Source organism: Tachyglossus aculeatus, chromosome 18 (assembly GCF_015852505.1).
Source record: "Tachyglossus aculeatus isolate mTacAcu1 chromosome 18, mTacAcu1.pri, whole genome shotgun sequence".
Taxonomy (NCBI): Eukaryota; Metazoa; Chordata; class Mammalia; order Monotremata; family Tachyglossidae; genus Tachyglossus; species Tachyglossus aculeatus.
Genome location: NC_052083.1, coordinates 21,081,454 through 21,101,685, shown reverse-complemented (window position 1 = coordinate 21,101,685; position 20,232 = coordinate 21,081,454). Strand labels below are relative to the sequence as shown.

At 43.4% G+C, this 20,232-nt stretch overlaps 1 pseudogene; it reads left to right on the top strand.

Moving 5' to 3' along the window:
• Positions 1-319: 319 nt before the first annotated feature.
• LOC119940034 lies at positions 320-16,131 on the top strand (annotated as a pseudogene).
• Positions 16,132-20,232: the final 4,101 nt, after the last annotated feature.

The following is a 20,232-nucleotide window of genomic DNA, read 5'->3' as shown; positions in this document are numbered from 1 at the left end:
GTAAATATTACTGGCTGATTGACAGATAATTTATATGAAGTTCTTAGAGAAGGGTGTGATCAGGACAAATAAATTAGCTGGCATTTTGTTATTGAATAACTAAATGTCTAAATTGCAAGAGAGGACATCCTCTGGTTGAAATGGCCCAGAATCAAAAACAAGAAGAATAAAAACCTAATGCAGAAGGCAAGGATGAAAAAACAAACCTGCAAGATCAGCATAAAGATTCTCAGTGTTACTTTCCAGTCTGTGCCTTTCTCCCTACTCCAGCAGATTTTAAAAGGCTGAAAACAATATGAGCCAAGGAACTCAAAACACAATGTCTGAGATCTATCTCCAGCGATGCAAAGATCTCCCAGAACTACAAGCGTCCCTCCCCTGGCTCTTCCTCACCTTCTGCGCCATAATTATTAGGCAAAACCTTGAGTTGATCATCTTCATTAAGCTATATTGTCATTTTCATCCCGTCACAAACTTCTTTCTTGGTTATCTGTTACCCCTTGATCTCTGTCATTCATCTTCCCTTACCCCATGTTGCTGAAAATGTTGTTAACGAAGAGTAACACATCCCTGAGCGTTTACTTTCCACAGCTTCGTTGGCCATATGATTTGACAGTTTCCAGCACTACATATTGGCCACAGTTGCCAATGACCGTGGCCAGACCACCTATACTCATTCAATCGTATTTATTGAGCACTTACTGTGTGCAGAGCACTGTACTAAGCGCTTGGGAAGTACAAGTTGGCAACATATAGAGACGGTCCCTACCCACCAGCAGGCTCACAGTCTAGAAGGGGGAGACAGACAACAAAACAAAACATATTAACAAAATAAAATAACAAAGTAAACTACATAGAGTAATAAATGTGTACAAACATATATACAGGTGCTGTGGGGAGGGTACAGAGGTAAGGCAGTAAGGTAAGCACTTACTGTGTGCAGAGAACTGTACTAAGTGGTTGGGAGAATACAATGCAACAGAGGTAATAATTGTGGTATTTGTTAAATGCTTGCTATATGCCATGCATCGTACTAAGCACTGGGGTAGATACAAGATAACCAGGTCCACATGGGCTTAATCTAAGTAGGAGGGAGAAAGGAGTGGTAGACACATTCCCTGACCACAGAGAGCTTGCATTCTGTGTGTGTGAAAACAGCATCATCATCATCATCAATCGTATTTATTGAGCGCTTATTGTGTGCAGAGCACTGTACTCCCCTTGTACACTTGGCTATTGTGTTCAGGAGTCTATGTTACGAGTTGATGTTTGCTATTTCTATCTGTGATTTCCTGACCTTAGTGGTACAGACTTTTCAGTTACTTATCTGTGATTACAGCAGCAATCACTTACACAACATTAACCTTCATTAACCTTATCCCCACCACATATTTCATCACCTCTATTTTGACACTCCTCATTCCATATGCATTAATTTTTGCCACTCCTCTGAAGATCCTTTCCTTAAAAGGAAGGCACAAATTCTGCTCTACCTTTTCCTTTCATCTCTCAATTGCCTTCTAATTCTATGAGACCTATTTCTTTGTGTATATTAAGCAGCATAATTCAAGTCATTCCCTGAATTATGACAAAGAGGCCTCTCTGTTTTATAGGCTCACTATTCCCATTCTGAATCCCCTGTACACCCTGGACATAATAGACTCAGTGGGGACTTTAAAATTTAAACCTGAAAACAGAAATTCTGTGCATAAAATAAAGCAATGTTTATAACTTGTTTTCATGCATCATAATCAAAGAAATAAGAATCTAGCTTCGGAGGTGTCTTCAATGTGAAAAACATATTGTATTACATATTATATTATATTGTACCTGATAACAAAATTGAATTATCAATCTGAAGGGACTTTTTTTGAAAATAAGATGAGTAAGGGAAAATAAAATAAACCATCTAAATAAGATAAAAATTAGTATCAATATTTCCAAAATATTTTGAGTTTATTTCCACAAAATGCATGAGCCCTGAAGATACGGAATGTGAAAATGCAGTCACAGAAGCAGTTCATTACTGCTTTATGTGCATATATGAAGGTTGGCCATGTAAGTAATTGGATGCATTTTCTTTGGTACACTTAAGTATGTAGTAACCAAACCCAACTTGTATTTATTTTGTGGTATTTCTTCCTCCCATTTCACTAACCCTCATTCAGAGAAACAAGAATGCCCTCACACTATTATTCAGTTGTTATCCTTCAAATCTTTCTTGGAAATAAGCCCTTGGTATTATCTCAACACCAAAATGGACCTCATAACTCACAGTGTGTGATCTTTTATGCTTCACCCTTGGAAACCAAAATAGCCTGATTCAGAAACATACATCTTCATTCAGTCATGATATACAGCACATTCACGTATGATGTATCTTCTCTTATGCTCTTAGCATAACATGGTTTCCCCGAATATATCAATTATGAAAAGAATAACAACTTTTACAATCATTTGTCATGCTACAGCAACACATATCCTTCTATAAGCCTTCTTTATAATGATGAAGCATCCTATTAAGAATGACAAATGATCCTTGATCCTAAAATGTCAGGGGTGAGACTCGATATGAAGAAAATGACTATAAAATAGTGACATTCACAAAAATAATAATAATTATGGTATTTGTTGAGTGCTTACTGTGTATCAGGCCCTGTTCTAAGGGCTGGGGTAGATACAATGCAATTGGATAAGACCCAGTCCCTGCCCTACACAGGGCTCACAATCTTAATCCCCATTTTATAGGTGAGCAAACTTATACACAAAGAAGTTGAGTGACTTGTCCACGGTAACACAGCAGACAAGTGGCATAGTCAGGATTAGAGCCCATGACCTTCTGACTCCATGGCCCATGCTCTATCCATTAGGCCAGGCCAGTCCTGTTCCCACTGAAACAATTGATGAATCAATATGGCATTTATTGAGCACTTACCATGTGCGAAGGACTGAGTAGACTTAGCTGCTGTAGAGTTCAACGTTTGACTTGAGGTACTAACCCTAACGTTTTAAGTAAATATTTGTCTCTGAGCTATGATGAGTGAATCACTTACTTCATAAATGGCACCACACTCAGAAGATGTGAGTCAATATGTATTTGACCTGCTTTGGTATAAAGTTAACCTGAATGTTCCTTCTAGACTGTAAACTCCTTATGGACAGGGAACCTGCCTACCCACTTTGTTGTACCCTCCCAAGCACTTTATACAGTGCTCTGCACACAATAAGCACTTAATAAATATGATTGAATGAATGAATAAATGAATCTCCAAAATGCCACTAATGGTGATATCTATATTCTTCTAGAACTCATCATCCCCTTTTGCACTGACCCTAGCCTTCCAAATTTAGGGTGATGGACTAAATTTAGGAATCATTTAATGATGATTAAAACATAAAAATTGTGTTTCTTGTTAAGCAATTACTATGTGCCTAGCAGTGTACTAAGTGCTGGGGTAGAGACAAGGCAATCAGGTTGAACACAGTCCCTGTCCTGCATGAGACTCATAATCTAAGTTAGAGGGGGAATGGGAATTGAATCCCTATTTTACAGATGAGGCAACTAAGGCCCAGAGAAGTGAAATAACTAGCTCAAGGTGACACAGACTACAAGTGCTAGAGTTGGGACTGGAACCCGGGTCCTCTGGCTACCAGTTCTGGGGTCTTTCCAGAACTAGGCTTGCTGCTGCTTCTCGATCATTTCTGAACCCATCCCAATACCATTCATCAGGAAGGAATTTATTTTCACAAAAGCACATTAGACTGTAAAACCTCCACAAGTACATATAAGTACACTGTTCTCTCTTGCCAGATGAAACTGTAGACCGATGTCGATGAATACTCTGACTCAAGCTCTCATCTTTGAGGGGTTTTATAGACCGGAAAAACAAAATGTACTACATAAAAGCCCTTTGGTTTCTCCACAAAAGAAGTTAGCAATAGACTGCAAGACGCAAATAATTGTGACATGAAATACTGTCTCCACAGGCTCATGTCAGGGAAGAAACTGTTTTCTCATTCGGGTTTTCACAGTTTCTGATAATAAAGTCCCTTCACTAAGCAGAACCTTGACCTAAAGGTATAATTCCTGTCAGAAACTCAGAGGTACTGCTGATCTAAACTGTGCCCAAGGTAAAGAAACACTGATTAAGAGCAACCTTAGTGAGTTCAGGAGCTTTGTCAATAAGTAAACTGATGGTCCTTAGTTCACTTTCAGAAACACCCTTAAATATCTATGAGGATTATGGATTTTGCTCTAGACCCAGTAAAGGAATAAGGGAAGCAGCAGTGTTGTCTAGTGGATAGAGCAAGAACTGGAAGTCAGAATAACTTGGATTCTACCCCAGCTTCTCTACTTGTCTGCTGCATGACCATGGGCTAGTCACTTAACTTCTCTGTGTTCAGTTACCTCATCTTGAAAATGGGGATTAAGACTGTGAGTCCATGTGTGACATGGACTGAGTCCAACCTGAATAGTTTGTACCTACCTCAGCAAAGAGTGCAATGTCTGGCACATAGTAAGTACCTAACAAATACCAAGAAAAAGTTATTTAGGATGTTTCCCTGGGACATACCCCCATATTATTTATGATGAAAGGAAGTATTTGCTTCAGGGGGCAATCTGAGTCCTGTGAGTAAGTTAAATGCTATTTTTAGTCTTTGGTTTGTGGATATAAGCAAATTCTCCAGATCATTCAGATATTTGGGGGTACTTTTGCCTCAATTATTTGGAAATTTCAGGTCAAATAAACAACATTTTCCTGAAATAGCCCCTTATCTGAGACCAAAGGGAACTGGGAAACTTGAATTATTATCTAATGAAGACTCAACAATTTCCTAAAATACTTCCAGTTTACAGTTGATGAATGAAATTTTTTAAAGTTTTTAAAAACAGTAAATACATATATACATTATATATAAACAGATATAATAATAATAATGATAATGACATTTGTTAAGTGCTTACTATGTTCAAAGCACTGTTCTAAGCGATGGGGGGATACAAGGTGACGACGTTGTCTCACGTGGGGCTCACAGTCTTAATTCCCATTTTACAGATGAGGGAACTGAGGCTCAGAGAAGTTAAGTGACTTGCCCAAGTGCACCCAGAAGACATGTTGGGGAGCCGGGATTAGGACCCACGACCTCTGACTCCCAAGCTCAGATGCTTTCCACTGAACCACGTTGCTTCTCTGCAAAAGAAGAGATGTATATGTATCTACAAATATATATGTAACAATAGCATCAGGCCTGTGATATTAGGATAATGCTTAGAGAAAGAGAATGCTGAGAGAAAGAGAACACTTTTAGAATGCTATATATTGAACTAAGGTCCAATAAGTGAAATAGAAGGACAGGTAAATTATTACAAATGCGCGTCCCAAATTACAACTCCTATGAGGAGAGAGTCATCTAAATATAGATTTCTCCCTACACTGCTGAAGCTGACAGCTAGCTTCCACCCTTTATCTAGGGTTATGAGCTGATTTTTAAAGTGATCCTATTCTTTCCTTATAGTTTAAATTGTTAAATGTGCAAGAGTGGGAGAAAGGGAATATATATTGCTTTCACACTCTCCTCCGGGGATTCTTACTTGAATAGCTGAGTCCTTCTTTTCCTGATTGTAAAAGAGAGTCATGCCTCTGTTTCCTATAAAGACATGCTTTATTCCATTCTAGGGAGCATCCAGATCTCATCTGAAGGGTGCAGTAGTTGGTTTCATGCTTCCACAGCCAGAATAGGATCCCTTCACCTTCTTTGTCTCATTTCATACAAGTACATGCATGAAAATATGACCCAAGAATATTGATATCTGATAGTGAAAAGCATCATATCCTGATGTGGTATTATATCTAATATATATAATATACATACATGTATATATATTATATATATATAATGTTCTGCACACAGTAAGCGCTCAATAAATACGATTGAATGAATATACTGAGGTGTTTTCAAGGATGTTAATTCCCAAGGATATTTAAACCCATTGCAAAAAGATCCTTACAAACTCTGAATACAGCACACCACCAATGATGAATAAACCATTCCCTTGGCACAAGGTAAACTTCAAAATAACACAGGATAACAGGCTCACTTTTTTATGTTTCATTATAAATGCTCAAGGGTTTTCTGGTGCCTAAAAGAGAAATATAGCTTTCCAGTGAGCAAAGGATTTAACTACTACCTTGCTGGTTCAATCTCTCATCCTATCCCGACTGGATTACTGCATCAGCCTCCTCTCTGATCTCCCATTCTCCTGTCTCTCCCTACTTCAGTCTATAGCTGAAGTATAGCTATACACAGCTGCCTGGATCATCTTTGTGCAGAAACGCTCTGGGCATGTTACTCCCCTCCTCAAAAATCTTTCCAGTGAGCAAAAATCTTTCCAGTGAGCAAAGGATTTAACTACTACCTTGCTGGTTCAATCTCTCATCCTATCCCGACTGGATTACTGCATCAGCCTCCTCTCTGATCTCCCATTCTCCTGTCTCTCCCTACTTCAGTCTATAGCTGAAGTATAGCTATACACAGCTGCCTGGATCATCTTTGTGCAGAAACGCTCTGGGCATGTTACTCCCCTCCTCAAAAATCTCCAGTGGCTATCTGTCAACCTATGGATCAAGCAAAAACTCCTCACTCTCAGCTTCAAGGTTCTCAATCACCTCGCCCCCTCCTACCTCACCTCCTTTCTTTCCTTCTATAGCCCAGCCAGCACCCTCCACTCCTCTGCCGCTAACCTCCTCACTGTGCCTCATTCTCGCCTGTCTCGCCATCGGTCCCCGGTCCACATCCTCCCCATGGCCTGAAATGCCCTCTCTCCGCACATCCACGAAGCTAGCTCTCTTCCTCTCGTCAAAGCCCTAGCGAGAGCTCACCTGCTCCAGGAGGCCTTCCCAGACTGAGCCCCCTCCTTCCTCTCCCCGTCTTCCCCCTCCTCCCCCTTCCCATCCCCCCGCCCTACCGCCCTCCCCTCCCCACAGCACCTGTATATATGTTTGTACAGATTTATTACTCTATTTTTATTGTACATATTTACTATTCTATTTTTTTGTTAATGACGTGCATCTAGCTTTACGTCTATGTATTCTGATGACTTGACAGCTGTCCATATGTTTTGTTTTGTTGTCTGTCCCCCCCTTCTAGACTGTGAGCCTGTTGTTGGGTAGGGACTGTCTCTATATGTTGCCAGATTGTACTTCCCAAGTGCTTAGTACAGTGCTCTGCACAAAGAAAGCGCTCAACAAATATAATTGAATGAGGTTATGAATGAATGAAAGGATCTGTCCATTTCATTCACTGGAATTAACTAAGGTGATGCATTACACCTAGTTTTGGAATACCACATCTCCTTTTGTTCGATGATTGGTAAGTCATGTAGATTTTAATGGCTGCTGTTACTTGTTGCCTGTAGAGCAAAGATGGGTCAGTTATCAGTTTTGCTTTGGTTAGACATGTGTTTACTTGAAATACTTCCCCAAGATGCAGGGTTAACTGAATGGAATTAATTTAACATTAGCCTAAACCCTTGAGGATTTGCTAAAATGTGGAGGAGACATAAAATGGAGTATGGGCCTGGGAGGCAGAAAGTAGTGAGTTCTAATCCCGGCTCCACCACTTGTCTGATGTGTGACTTTGGGAAAGTCACTTCAGTTCTCTGTGCTTTAGTTCCCTCATCTGTAAAATGGGGATTGAGACTGTGAGCCCCATATAGGACAGGGAGTGTGTCCAACCTGATTTGCTTGGATCCACAGTAAGTGTTTAACATGTTGGGTAAGGACCGTCTCTATATGTTGCCAACTTGTTCTTCACAAGCGTTTAGTACAGTGCTCTGCACACAGTAAGCGCTCAAGAAATACGATTGAATGAATGAATGAATGAAATTAGGCCATTTGTCAATATTTATCGTCACCCTCCAAAATGAGACCAGATCTGTATTTTAAATGCCTGTCTTCGCCAATATATTGTGAACTCCTTGATGGTAGGGGTGATGTTATTAATTATATTGTACTCTCCCGCACATTTTATATAGTACCCTGCATATAATAGGTGCTCAATAAATGCTACTAATTAATTGATTGATTGATTGATCTGTGAATCCCTTTAGATGGACTACCTGCTGCAAAGAGAACTGATAACATCATTCTGACCTTCACAAACAGGAGCAGTACTTTTGTTCTGCTATCACTAACTAAAGCTTTGGGTAAAGGGGGGAAATCAATTAATATAGAGTAGAAAGAAAATAAGGACCCAGTGCCAAAGCAAACTGCAGTGTGACAATGTTGCCTACTTGTACTTCCCAAGCACTTAGTACAGTGCTCTGCACACAGTAAGCGCTCAATAAATACGATTGATTGATTGGATATTCCAGCACACTCAAACTGTCTTCTTATTCTCCTTTCTAGGAGAAACCATGAGCTCCAGACAAATATGGGGTGATAAAAGGGAGATAAATTAAGTCCACTTAAAACATGTAGCTCTGTGGTACTGATCACCCAGTGATGATATACTTGTAAAACATAAACAACTAAGTATATTTAGAAAAGCAAATTCACCTACTTTATATATATGCATGCATATACATTTTATATACATATTCTGATCTTAAAACGTTAAGGATATTGTCAGATTTTTAGTGATTAAATTAAATGCTAAGATTATGTCAGGGCCCCTTTTAACGTGTTTTCAGTCCATCCTGTTGTATATGAGGATTAAAAAAGCACACAATTTATGTCTTCCTGTCTCTCTCATTAGATTTCAAGTGTAGGGATAATGTCTGTCTTTTGCTTGTATGATACTCACCCTAGCACCTAAAATAGTGGTCTCCATCCAGGAGCGATTCAATAAATATTACTAAAGGAATGTCACCAGTGGTGATCTATAATCCTCAGGAGTTCAATTACAATCAACCAGGAATGGTATTTATTCAACTCCTACTTACTTGAGCTCTTGGGAAACTACAATACAGTAGCATTAGTAGATACAATCCCTATTCTCAAGAAGTTTATAGTCTAATGAGGGAAGCAAACTTTAAAAAAAAGTACAAGTTGGGGTAGCCACTGAGTATGAGGACATGTACATAAATGCTATGAGGCTGGGGATGTGGGTTGGGACTGTGTGTACGGCAGAGGCCATAGAAAGGAAAAATAGGGTGGTGGTATGGGAGCCTAGTCTAGGAAAATTTCTGGAGATGTGATTTTGGTAGGGCATTAAACACGGTGAAAGAGGTGGGCTGTCAGATATGAACGGCAAAGAAGCCCCATCCTCTCTGGGTAGGGACTGTCTCTTTATTTTGCTGACTTGTACTTCCCAAGCGGTTAGTACAGTGCTCGGCACACAGTAACCGCTCAATAAATACAATTGAATGAACTCAAGCTGCTCACTCCTCTTTCCCTGCATCGCTCTTGTACCACTAACCCACAGCCTTGGATCACTGCCACTGTCCTTCGCTCTTATCCTCGAGCTGCTGAACGCTGCTGGTGAAAGTCTAAACACCAAGACAACCTTGTTCATTTTAAGTTTATTCTTTCCTGCCTTAGCTCTGCCAACTCCTCTGCCAGGCAAAACTATTTTTCTTCCCTTATTGACACCCATCCCATCACACCCATCAGTTGTTCTGGAAATTTAACTCCCTCCTCAGGCCCCCTGTTCTTCCCCCTCCTCCATCCCTCACCCTCAAAGATCTGGCCACCTACTTCATTAGTAAAATTAACACCATCAGATCAGAGCTCTCCAAAGTCACCCGTCCCCATCCTGCATCCGCCCCGATCTCAACACTCTCCTCTACTTTCCCATCCTTCCCAGCAGTATCTTCAGATGAGATCTCCTCCCTGCTCTCAAGTGCCATCCCATCCACCTGTGCTTCGGACCCATTCCCTCTCATCATATGAAAACTCTCACCCCTTCCCTCCTCCCCTCCTTAATTTCCATCTTCAACTGCTCACCCTCCGCTGGTTCCTTCACCTCTGCCTTCAAACATGCCCACATCTCCCCCATCCTAAGAAAATCCCTCTCTTGACCCCATGGCCCCTTCTAGTTATCGCTCTATCTCTCTCCTACCCTTCTTTTCCAAACTCCTAGAACGAGTCATCTACAATCGCTGCCTCGAATTCCTCAACTCCAACCTTCTCCTAGACCCCCTCCAATCTGGCTTCCATCCCCTACACTCCACTGAAACTGCCCTCTCAAAGGTCACCAATGACATCCTTCTTGTCAAATCCAATGCCTCCTACTCTATCCTAATCCTCCTCGACCTTTCAGCTGCCTTCGACACTGTGGACTATCCCTTTCTTCTCAACACGCTATCCAACCTTGGCTTCACAGACTCCGTCCTCTCATGGTTCTCCTCTTATCTCTCCAGTCATTCATTCTCAGTCTCCTTTGCGGGCTCCTCGTCCCTCTCCCATCCCTTCACTGTAGGGCTACTCAAGGGTCAGTTCTTGGTCCCCTTCTATTCTCCATCTATACTCATTTCCTTGGTGAATTCATTCATTCATTCATTCAGTCAGTCAGTCAGTCAGTCATTTATTCATTCAATCGTATTTGTTGAGTGCTTACAGTGTGCAGACCACTGTACTAAGCGCTTGGGAAGAACAATTTGGCAACATATAGAGATGATCCCTGCCCAACAATGGGCTCATAGTCTAGAAGGGGGAGACCGACAAAAAAACAAAACATGTGGATGGGTGTCAAGTCACCAGATTAAATAAAAATAAACTAGATACACATCACTAACTGAGCCCAGACTGAGCCCCTTCCGTCCCAGACTGAGCCTCTTCCTTCCTCTCCCCCTCCTCCCCATCCCCATCCCCCTGGCCTTACCTCCTTCCCCTTCCCACAGCACCGATATATATGTATATATGTTTGTACATATTTATTACTCTATTTACTTTATTTGTACATATTTATTCTATTCATTTTATTTTGTTAGTATGTTTTGTTTTGTTGTCTGTCTCCCCCTTCTAGACTGTGACCCCGTTGTTTGGTAGGGACCGTCTCTACATGTTGCCAACTTGTACTTCCCAAGTGCTTAGTACAGTGCTCTGCACACAGTAAGCACTCAATAAATACGATTGAACGAATGAATTAACAAAATAAGTAGAATAGTAAATATGTACAAGTAAAATAAATAGAATAATAAATCTGTACAAACATATATGCAGATGCTGTGGGGAGGGGAAGGAGATAGGGCAGGGGGGATGGGGAGGAGGAGAGGAAAAAGTGGGTTCAGTCTGGGAAGACCTTCTGGAGGAGGTGAGCACTCAGTAGCGCTTTGAAGAGAAGAAGAGAACTAGCTTGGCGGATGTGCAGAGGGAGAGAATTCCAGGCCAGGGGGAGGACGTGGGCCGGAGGTCGACGGCGGGACAGGAGAGAACGAGGGATGGTGAGGAGGTTAGGGGCAGAGGAGCAGTGTGCGGGCTGGGCGGTAGAAGGAGAGAAAGGAGGTGAGGTAGGAGGGGGCGAGGTGATGGAGAGCTTTGAAGCCGAGAGTGAGGAGATTTAGCTTGATGCGTAGGTTGACTGGCAGCCACTGGAGATTTTTGAGGAGGGGAGTGACCTGCCCAGAGTGTTTCTGCACAAAGATGATCCGGGCAGCAGCGTGAAGTATAGACCGAAGTGGGGAGAGACAGGAGGATGGGAGATCAGAGAGGAGGCTGATGCAGTAATCCAGTCGGGATAAAATGAGAGATTGAACCAGCAAGGAACCAGCAAGGTTTGGATGGAGAGGAAATGGCTGATCTTGGCGATGTTGCGGATGTGAGACCGGCAGGTTTTGGTGACAGATTGGATGTGAGGGGTGAACGAGGGAGTGGAGTCGAGGATGATACCAAGGTTGTGAGCTTGTGAGACGGGAAGGATGGTGGTGGTGCCATCTACAGTGATGAGAAAGTCAGGGAGAGGGCAGGGTTTGGGAGGGAAGATGAGTTCAGTCTTGGACATATTGAGTTTCAGATGACGGGCAGACATTCATATGGGGATGTCCTGAAGGCAAGAGGAGACCCGAGCCTGAAGGGAGAGAGAGAGAGCAGGGGCAGAGATGTAGATTTGGGTGTCGTCAGCGTAGAGATGATAGTTGAAGCCATGGGAGCGAATGAGTTCACCAAGGGAGTGAGTGTAGATAGAGAACAGAAGGGGAACAAGAACTGGCCTTTGAGGAACCCCTACAGTAAGGGGATGGGAGGGGGAGGAGGAGCCCGCAAAGGAGACTGAGAATGAATGGCCGGAGAGATAAGAGGAGATCCAAGAGAGGATGGAGTCTGTGAAGCCAAGGTTGGATAGTGTGTTGAGGAGAAGGGGGTGGTGCATAATGTCGAAGGCGGCTGAGAGGTCGAGGAGGATTAGGATAGAGTATGAGCCGTTGGATTTGGCAAGAAGTAAGTCTTCAGTGGCTCCTCCAGTGGCTACCAATCAATCTGCGCATCAGGCAGAAACTCCTCACCCTGGGCTTCAAGGCTCTCCATCACCTCGCCCCCTCCTACCTCACCTCCCTTCTCTCCTTCTACAGCCCAGCCCGCACCCTCCGCTCCTCCACCACTAATCTCCTCACCGTACCTCGCTCTCGCCTGTCCCGCCATCGACCCCTGGCCCACGTCATCCCCCGGGCCTGGAATGCCCTCCCTCTGCCCAGCCGCCAAGCTAGCTCTCTTCCTCCCTTCAAGGCCCTGCTGAGAGCTCACCTCCTCCAGGAGGCCTTCCCAGACTGAGCCCCTTCCTTCCTCTCCCCCTCGCCCCCCTCTCCATCCCCCCATCTTACCTCCTTCCCTTCCCCACATCACCTGTATATATGTATATATGTTTGTACACATTTATTACTCTATTTATTTATTTATTTATTTATTTTATTTGTACATATCTATTCTATTTATTTTATTTTGTTAGTATGTTTGGTTTTGTTCTCTGTCTCCCCCTTTTAGACTGTGAGCCCACTGTTGGGTAGGGACTGTCTCTATATGTTGCCAATTTGTACTTCCCAAGCGCTTAGTACAGGTCTCTGCACATAGTAAGCGCTCAATAAATACGATTGTTATGATGATGAAGAAGTAGGTCATTGGTGACCTTTGAGAGAGCAGTTTCGGTGGAGTGTAGGGAACAGAATCCAGATTGGAGGGGGTCACGGAGAGAGTTGGCATTGAGCAATTCGAGGCAGCGGGTATAGACGACCCGTTCAAGGAGTTTGGAAAGGAATGGTAGGAGGGAGATAGGGTGATAACTAGAAGGGGAAGTGGGGTCAAGGGAAGGTTATTTTAGGATGGGGGAGACATTGGCACGTTTGAAGGCAGAGGGGAAGAAACCAGTGTATAGTGAGTGGTTGAAGATGGAAGTTAAGGAGGGGAGGAGGAAAGGGGCGAGAGATTTTATGAGTTGAGAGGGAATGGGGTCAGAAGCACAATGGCTGGAGTAGCACCTGAGAGGAGGGAGGAGATCTCATCTGAAGATACTGCTGGGAAGGATGGGAGAGTACTGGCGAGGGTTGAGAGCAGGGGGGTTGTCTAAGGGGGAGGTGTGACTTTGGGGAGCTCAGAACTCGCTCCCATGGCTTCAACTATCATCTCTACGCTGATGACACCCAAATCTACATCTCCACCCCGTTCTCTCCCTCCCTCCAGGCTCGTATCTCCTCCTGCCTTCAGAACATCTCCATCTGGATGTCTGCCCGCCATCTAAAACTCAATATGTCCAGGACTGAGCTCCTTATTTTCCCTCCCAAACGCTCCCTGACTTTCCTGTCACTGTAGAAACCACTACCATCCTTCTCATCTCGCAAGCACACAATGTTGGTATCATCCTTGACCACGCTCTCTCATTCACCCCACACAACCAATCCATCACCAAAACCTGCCGATCTCACCTCCACAACATTGCCAAGATCCGCCCTTTCTTCTCCATCCAAACAGCTGCCTTGCTTGTTCAGTTTCTCATCCTATCCCGACTGGACTACAGCATCAGTCTCCTTTCTTAACTTCCATCCTCCTGTCTCTCCCTACTTCGGTCTCTATTTCACTCTGCTGCCCAGATTATATTTGTACAGAAACACTCTGGGCATGTCAATCCCCCCTCCTCAAAAATCTCCCTTGGTTGCCTATCAACCTTTGAATTAAGCAAAAAGTCCTCACTCTTGGCTTCAGAGCTCTCCCTCACTTTGCCCCCTCCTACCTCACCTCCCTTCTCTCCTTCTACAGCCCAGCCCGTACACTCTACTCCTCTGCCACTAACCTCCTCACTGTGCCTTATTCTCACCTGTCCCACCGTCGACCCTTCTCCCACGTCCTCCTCCTGTCCGGGAATGCACTCCCTACATACATCTGCCAAACTAGCTCTCTTCCTCTCTTCAATGCCCTACTGAGAGCTCACCTCCTATAGGAGGCCGTCCCAGACTGAGCCCCCTTTTCTTCTCTTCCTCCTACTCCTCCCCTCCCCATCACCTCCCCTCCCTCCCTCTGCCTTACCCTCTTCCCCTCCCCACAAGCACTTGTATATATTTGTATATATTTATTGCTCTATTTTATTCGTACATATTAATCGCTCTATTTATTTTATTCATAATGTGTATATAGCGATAATTCTATTTATTCTGATGGAATCGACACGTCTACTCGTTTTGTTTTGTGTCTGTCTCCCCCTTCTAGACTGTGAGCCCGTTGTTGGGTAGAGACCGTCTCTATATATTGCCGATTTGTACTTCCCAAGAGCTTAATATAGTGCTCTGCACACAGTAAGCGCTCAGTAAATATGATTTAATGAATGAATGAATGAATGAATGAGTAAGGTGGTGTGTTGAGCTGAGAGTGAGGGATAGTTAGTAAGTGAGTAGTGAGTAGAGAAGCAGGAACCCTAGTGGATGGAGCACAGGCCTCGGAGTCAGGAGGACCTGGGTTTTAATCCTGGCTCCACCACATCTCTGCTGTGTGAACTTGGGCAAGTCAATTTACTGCTCTGTACCTCAGTTATCTCATCTGAAAAATGGGGATTAAGACTGTGAGCTTTATGTGTGACAGGGACTGTGTCCAATTGAATTCCCTTTTATATACCCCAGTGATTAGTATAGTGCATGTCACATAGTAAACACTTAACAAATATTACCATTATTATTATTAGGTTCTTGCTGAAACAGCGAGACAGGAATTATCTCATCTTGATGGATATGTTACTATATGTTTTTCTTCTTGTTGCACTAAAGGAGCATTTCAAACCAAAATGTCCAGAGGGAATTATTCCACTGAATTTGTCCTCATGGGATTCTCGGATCATTCTGAGCTTCAGCTACCACTCTTCGTGGTGTTTTTAGTTATTTTTATCACCACCCTGTTAGGAAATCTGATGATGGTTCTTTAAATCCAGGTCAGCCCCCAACTTCACACTCTCATGTACTATTTCCTCAACCACCTGTCATTCATCGATCTTTGCTACTCTTCCTCCATAGCTCCCAAGATGTTGCAAGACTTTTTAAGGAAGAAAAAAAAACATTTTCTTTGCTGGATGTTTTTCCCAGATGTATTTCTCAAGTGCGTTCTCCACCACAGAGTGCTTCCTATTGGCTACCATGGCCTATGACCACTACATGGCCATTTGTAAGCCCCTGATTTATATGGCTATTATGACCAAGAGGCTTTGTAGGGAGCTGGTGATTGGAGTTTACACCTATGGTTTCCTGTACTCTGCGATCCAGACTGATCTGACTGTCCAGCTCTCCTTCTGTGATTCCAACATCATTCATCACTTCTACTGTGCTGGCCCACCACTTCTGGCCCTGTCTTGTTCTGACGTTCTTGCAAAGAAGAATCAGTTCTTGATTTTCTCTGCCTTCAATCTCTCCAGTTCTCTTTTGACCATCTTCGTCTCCTATATTTGCATCCTGGTTTCCATCCTGAAGATTCGTTCTTCTGAAGGAAGGTGCAAAGCTTTCTTCACCTGTGTCTCTCATCCCACAGTAGTAAACATCTTCTATAGCACATTATTCTTCATGTACCTGCGACAGCCTGGGATAGGAGATTCCTGGAAGTACAATAAGGAGGTTTCTGTGTTTAACAGTATTGTCACCTCTATGCTTACCCTCTAATCTACAGCCTGAGGAACACAGAAGTGAAGGACACACTGAAAAAAGTGCTAGATGGCAAGGTGTTGCAGTGAATGTAGTTCGTTGATAAAATAGTGTTAACCTAGGAATAATTAATCTGCTTAGTGAAAAGAGCACGGGCATGGGAGTCAGAGGACGTGGGTTCTAGTCCCGGCTCTGCCACTTTTCTGCTATGTGACCTTGGCAAGCCACTTAACTTCTCTGTGCCTCAGTTACCTCATCTGTCAAATGGGAATTAAGACTGTGACACCGTGTGGGACAACCTGATTACCCTGTATCTACCCCAGAGCTTAGAACAATGCTTGGCACATAGTAAGTGCTTAACAAATACCATTATTATTATTATTATTATTGTTATTAATCTGTAGGAGACATAAAGAACTAGGAAACTACAGCAAGAAGTACCTTATTTCTGATTTTCCTAACATATCCACCATTTCTAGACCAGTACTTTACATGGTGTTTGACAATTAACAAGCACTTAATAAGCCTCCCCTGAATAAGTCTTCTTTTCCCCGGTTCCTTCTCCCTTCTGCATCGTCTATGCCCTGGGATCTGTGACCTTTGACATTTGATATTCTCTCCATCCTCAATCGCACAGCACTTATATACATATCTTCAAATTATATTTTTTTATATTAATGTCTGTTTTCCCCTCTAGACTGTAGCTCATTGTGGTGAGGGCATGCCTGTCAATTCTAATGTACTGAACTCACCCATGTGCAGTGTTCTGCACTTAGTAAGCACTCAATAAATACTACTGATGAATAAGAACCATAATTATTGCAATTTCTTGGGATCTGAATGCAAAGGGAGATGAGGAGAGGAAAATATTAGCAAGTAGTGAGTCTTGTAATGCATGATCAACAGTCACCTACAATTGCAACTATCCCACAGACATGACTACACAGGGATTGCAAATCAATGCATAATACAAATGTTTAGAACATTGACAGGACAGAACAAATTTTCTTTGAACGCCAAATCCTGAAAGCAATGCTTTTAAACAGTGGAAATATTTCCGTCTCATTTTCAAAGAAACAAATGTAGCCTTCGAATGCACCTACGACATGTCCATTTTCGTGTAGTCTTTAAATTGACAGATTAATATTGTCCATTAGATATTACTTTGACAAATAAACATTTTCATACTTCCCAGACATTATCATATAATTAGCAATATGTTAAGAAAATATACTTCCTTGTTCTATGAGACTTTGAACACAATTTTCAGGATCTCCTGTAGTACTTTATCTCCTATAGGGCAATCTTCATTGAATGCTATTACGGGAGTCTGGAACTCTTGTGTTATACTGTAGTTCAAAGAATGAATGAGTGAAATGGAGTCTTGTATCAATCAATCAATCAATCAATCGTATTTATTGAGCGCTTACTATGTGCAGAGCACCGTACTAAGCCCTTGGGAAGTACAAATTGGCAACACATAGAGACAGTCCCTACCCAACAGTGGGCTCACAGTCTAAAAGGGGGAGACAGAGAACAGAACCAAACATACCAACAAAATAAAATAAATAGGATAGAAATGTACAAGTAAAATAAATAAATAAATAAATAAATAGAGTAATAAATATGTACAACCATATATACATATATACAGGTGCTGTGGGGAAGGGAAGGAGGTAAGATGGGGGGATGGAGAGGGGGACGAGGGGAAGAGGAAGGAAGGGGCTCAGTCTGGGAAGGCCTCCTGGAGGAGGTGAGCTCTCAGCAGGGCCTTGAAGGGAGGAAGAGAGCTAGCTTGGCGGATGGGCAGAGGGAGGGCATTCCAGGCCCGGGGGATGACGTGGGCCGGGGGTCGACGGCGGGACAGGCGACAACGAGGTACAGTGAGCAGATTAGCGGTGGAGGAGCGGAGGTTGCGGGCTGGGCAGTAGAAGGAGAGAAGGGAGGTGAGGTAGGAGGGGGCGAGGTGATGGAGAGCCTTGAAGCCCAGGGTGAGGAGTTTCTGCCTGATGCGCAGATTGATTGGTAGCCACTGGAGATTTTTGAGGAGGGGAGTAATATGCCCAGAGCATTTCTGGACAAAGATAATCCGGGCAGCAGCATGAAGTATGGATTGAAGTGGAGAGAGACACGAGGATGGGAGATCAGAGAGAAGGCTGGTGCAGTAGTCCAGACGGGATAGGATGAGAGCTTGAATGAGCAGGATAGCAGTTTGGATGGAGAGGAAAGGGCGGATCTTGGCAATGTTGCGGAGCTGAGACCGGCAGGTTTTGGTGACGGCTTGGATGTGAGGGGTGAATGAGAGAGCGGAGTCGAGGATGACACCAAGGTTGCGGGCTTGTGAGATGGGAAGGATGGTAGTGCCGTCAACAGAGATGGGAAAGTCAGGGAGAGGACAAGGTTTGGGAGGGAAGACAAGGAGCTCAGTCTTCGACATGTTGAGCTTTAGGGGGCGGGCGGACATCCAGATGGAGATGTCCTGAAGGCAGGAGGAGATGCGAGCCTGGAGGGAGGGGGAGAGAGCAGGGGCAGAGATGTAGATCTGGGTGTCATCAGCGTAGAGATGATAGTTGAAGCCGTGGGAGCGAATGAGGTCACCAAGGGAGTGAGTGTAGATTGAGAACAAAAGGGGACCAAGCACTGAACCTTGGGGAACCCCCACAGTAAGAGGATGGGAGGGGGAGTACATCTGAGTTTAATCCGATTATATCACAGAGTCTCCAGTGTAATATATAAGTGATATTTTGCCTACTCCCCTTTATCTCCTCATCAGCTTCTCTCCCTGGCCTCCCTTTTCCCAAATAGAATCAACGCTAGTGGTTAGAGTATGGGCCTGATTGTCAGAAGGACCTGGTTTCTAATCCCTGCCACTTGTCTGCTGTGTGAACTTGGGCAAGTCACTTCACTTCTCTGTGCCTCAATTACCTCATCAGTAAAATGCAGATTAAGACTGTGAGCCCCATGTGGGACATGGACTGTGTCCAAGCTGATTAGCTTGTGTCTACGCTGGTGCTTAGTACAGTTCCTGGCTCATGTCAAATGCTGAGCAAATGCTATAAAAAAAAAACAGTACAAGGAGCCACTGCTTGTCCTTTGGAGCTTACTTGTGAAGTTTAGGCAAATCATTCCAACAGGTATTCCATAATTCAGGTGGTAGGTGTGGTACCAATGTCCCTCTGTCCACCTTGTCCAGACAGGTAACCCATCGAGAAGAAAGTGAAGAGATCCCTCTTTCTTCAAGGGTAAGATCTGCACCCCAACCTTTGCCAAACCTATCAAGCCAGCTAACAGCTGTTCAGTGAAATAGAAGAAATTTTCCCTAGTGGGAAGCAGCATGGCCTACTTAGGAAAGCACAAGCCTGGGTGTCAGAAATACCTGGATTCCAATCCCAGCTCTGCCACTTGTCTGCTGTATGACCTTGGGTAAGTCACTTCACTTCACTTCTCTCTGCCTCAGTTTCCTCAACTGCAAAATGGGGATACCTGTTCTCCCTCCTACTTAGAGTGTGAGCCCCATACGGACAGGGACTGTGTCCAATTGAAGTAACCTGACCCTACCCCTGAATTTAGAAAAGTGTTGGACACGTAGGAAGTGCTTAACAAATACTATTTAAAAAAGGAGAAGAAAGGACCATGTAGAACATTTCCCTACGTGCTGTCCTTAGTCCTGGTCTAATCCCTACCCATCTGAGGCAAGGTTAACCATTGCTGAGTATAGATTTGTTCTTTAATCCCATATTACAAGGTGTTCTGCAGGTGGTTTGTACTTATTTCACATGATCTATGTGTGGATTTCATTTCTGAATCCTGTGAAATGGAGAAGTGAAAGTATAATTTCAGTTAAATCAGTCCTGGAAAGAAGAGCAGAGAGTCTCTGAAAGTTACTAGTAGTGCGTGGGAGCAGGACAGTTCTAAACATATTTCTTTCCTCTACTTAAGTTTGGAAGTGGAAATGGGGTGAAAGAGAGTTGGGAAGATGATGGGGATATTTCAGGAACTCTAAATAATAATAATGATGATATTTGTTAACCATTTACTATGTGCCAAGCACTGATCTAAGAGCTGGGGTAGATACCAGGTAATCACGTAGTCCCACGTGGGGCTCACAGTCTTCATCCCCATTTTACAGATGAGGGAACTAAGGCACCAAGAAATTAAGTGACTTATCAAAGGTCACATAGCAGGCAAGT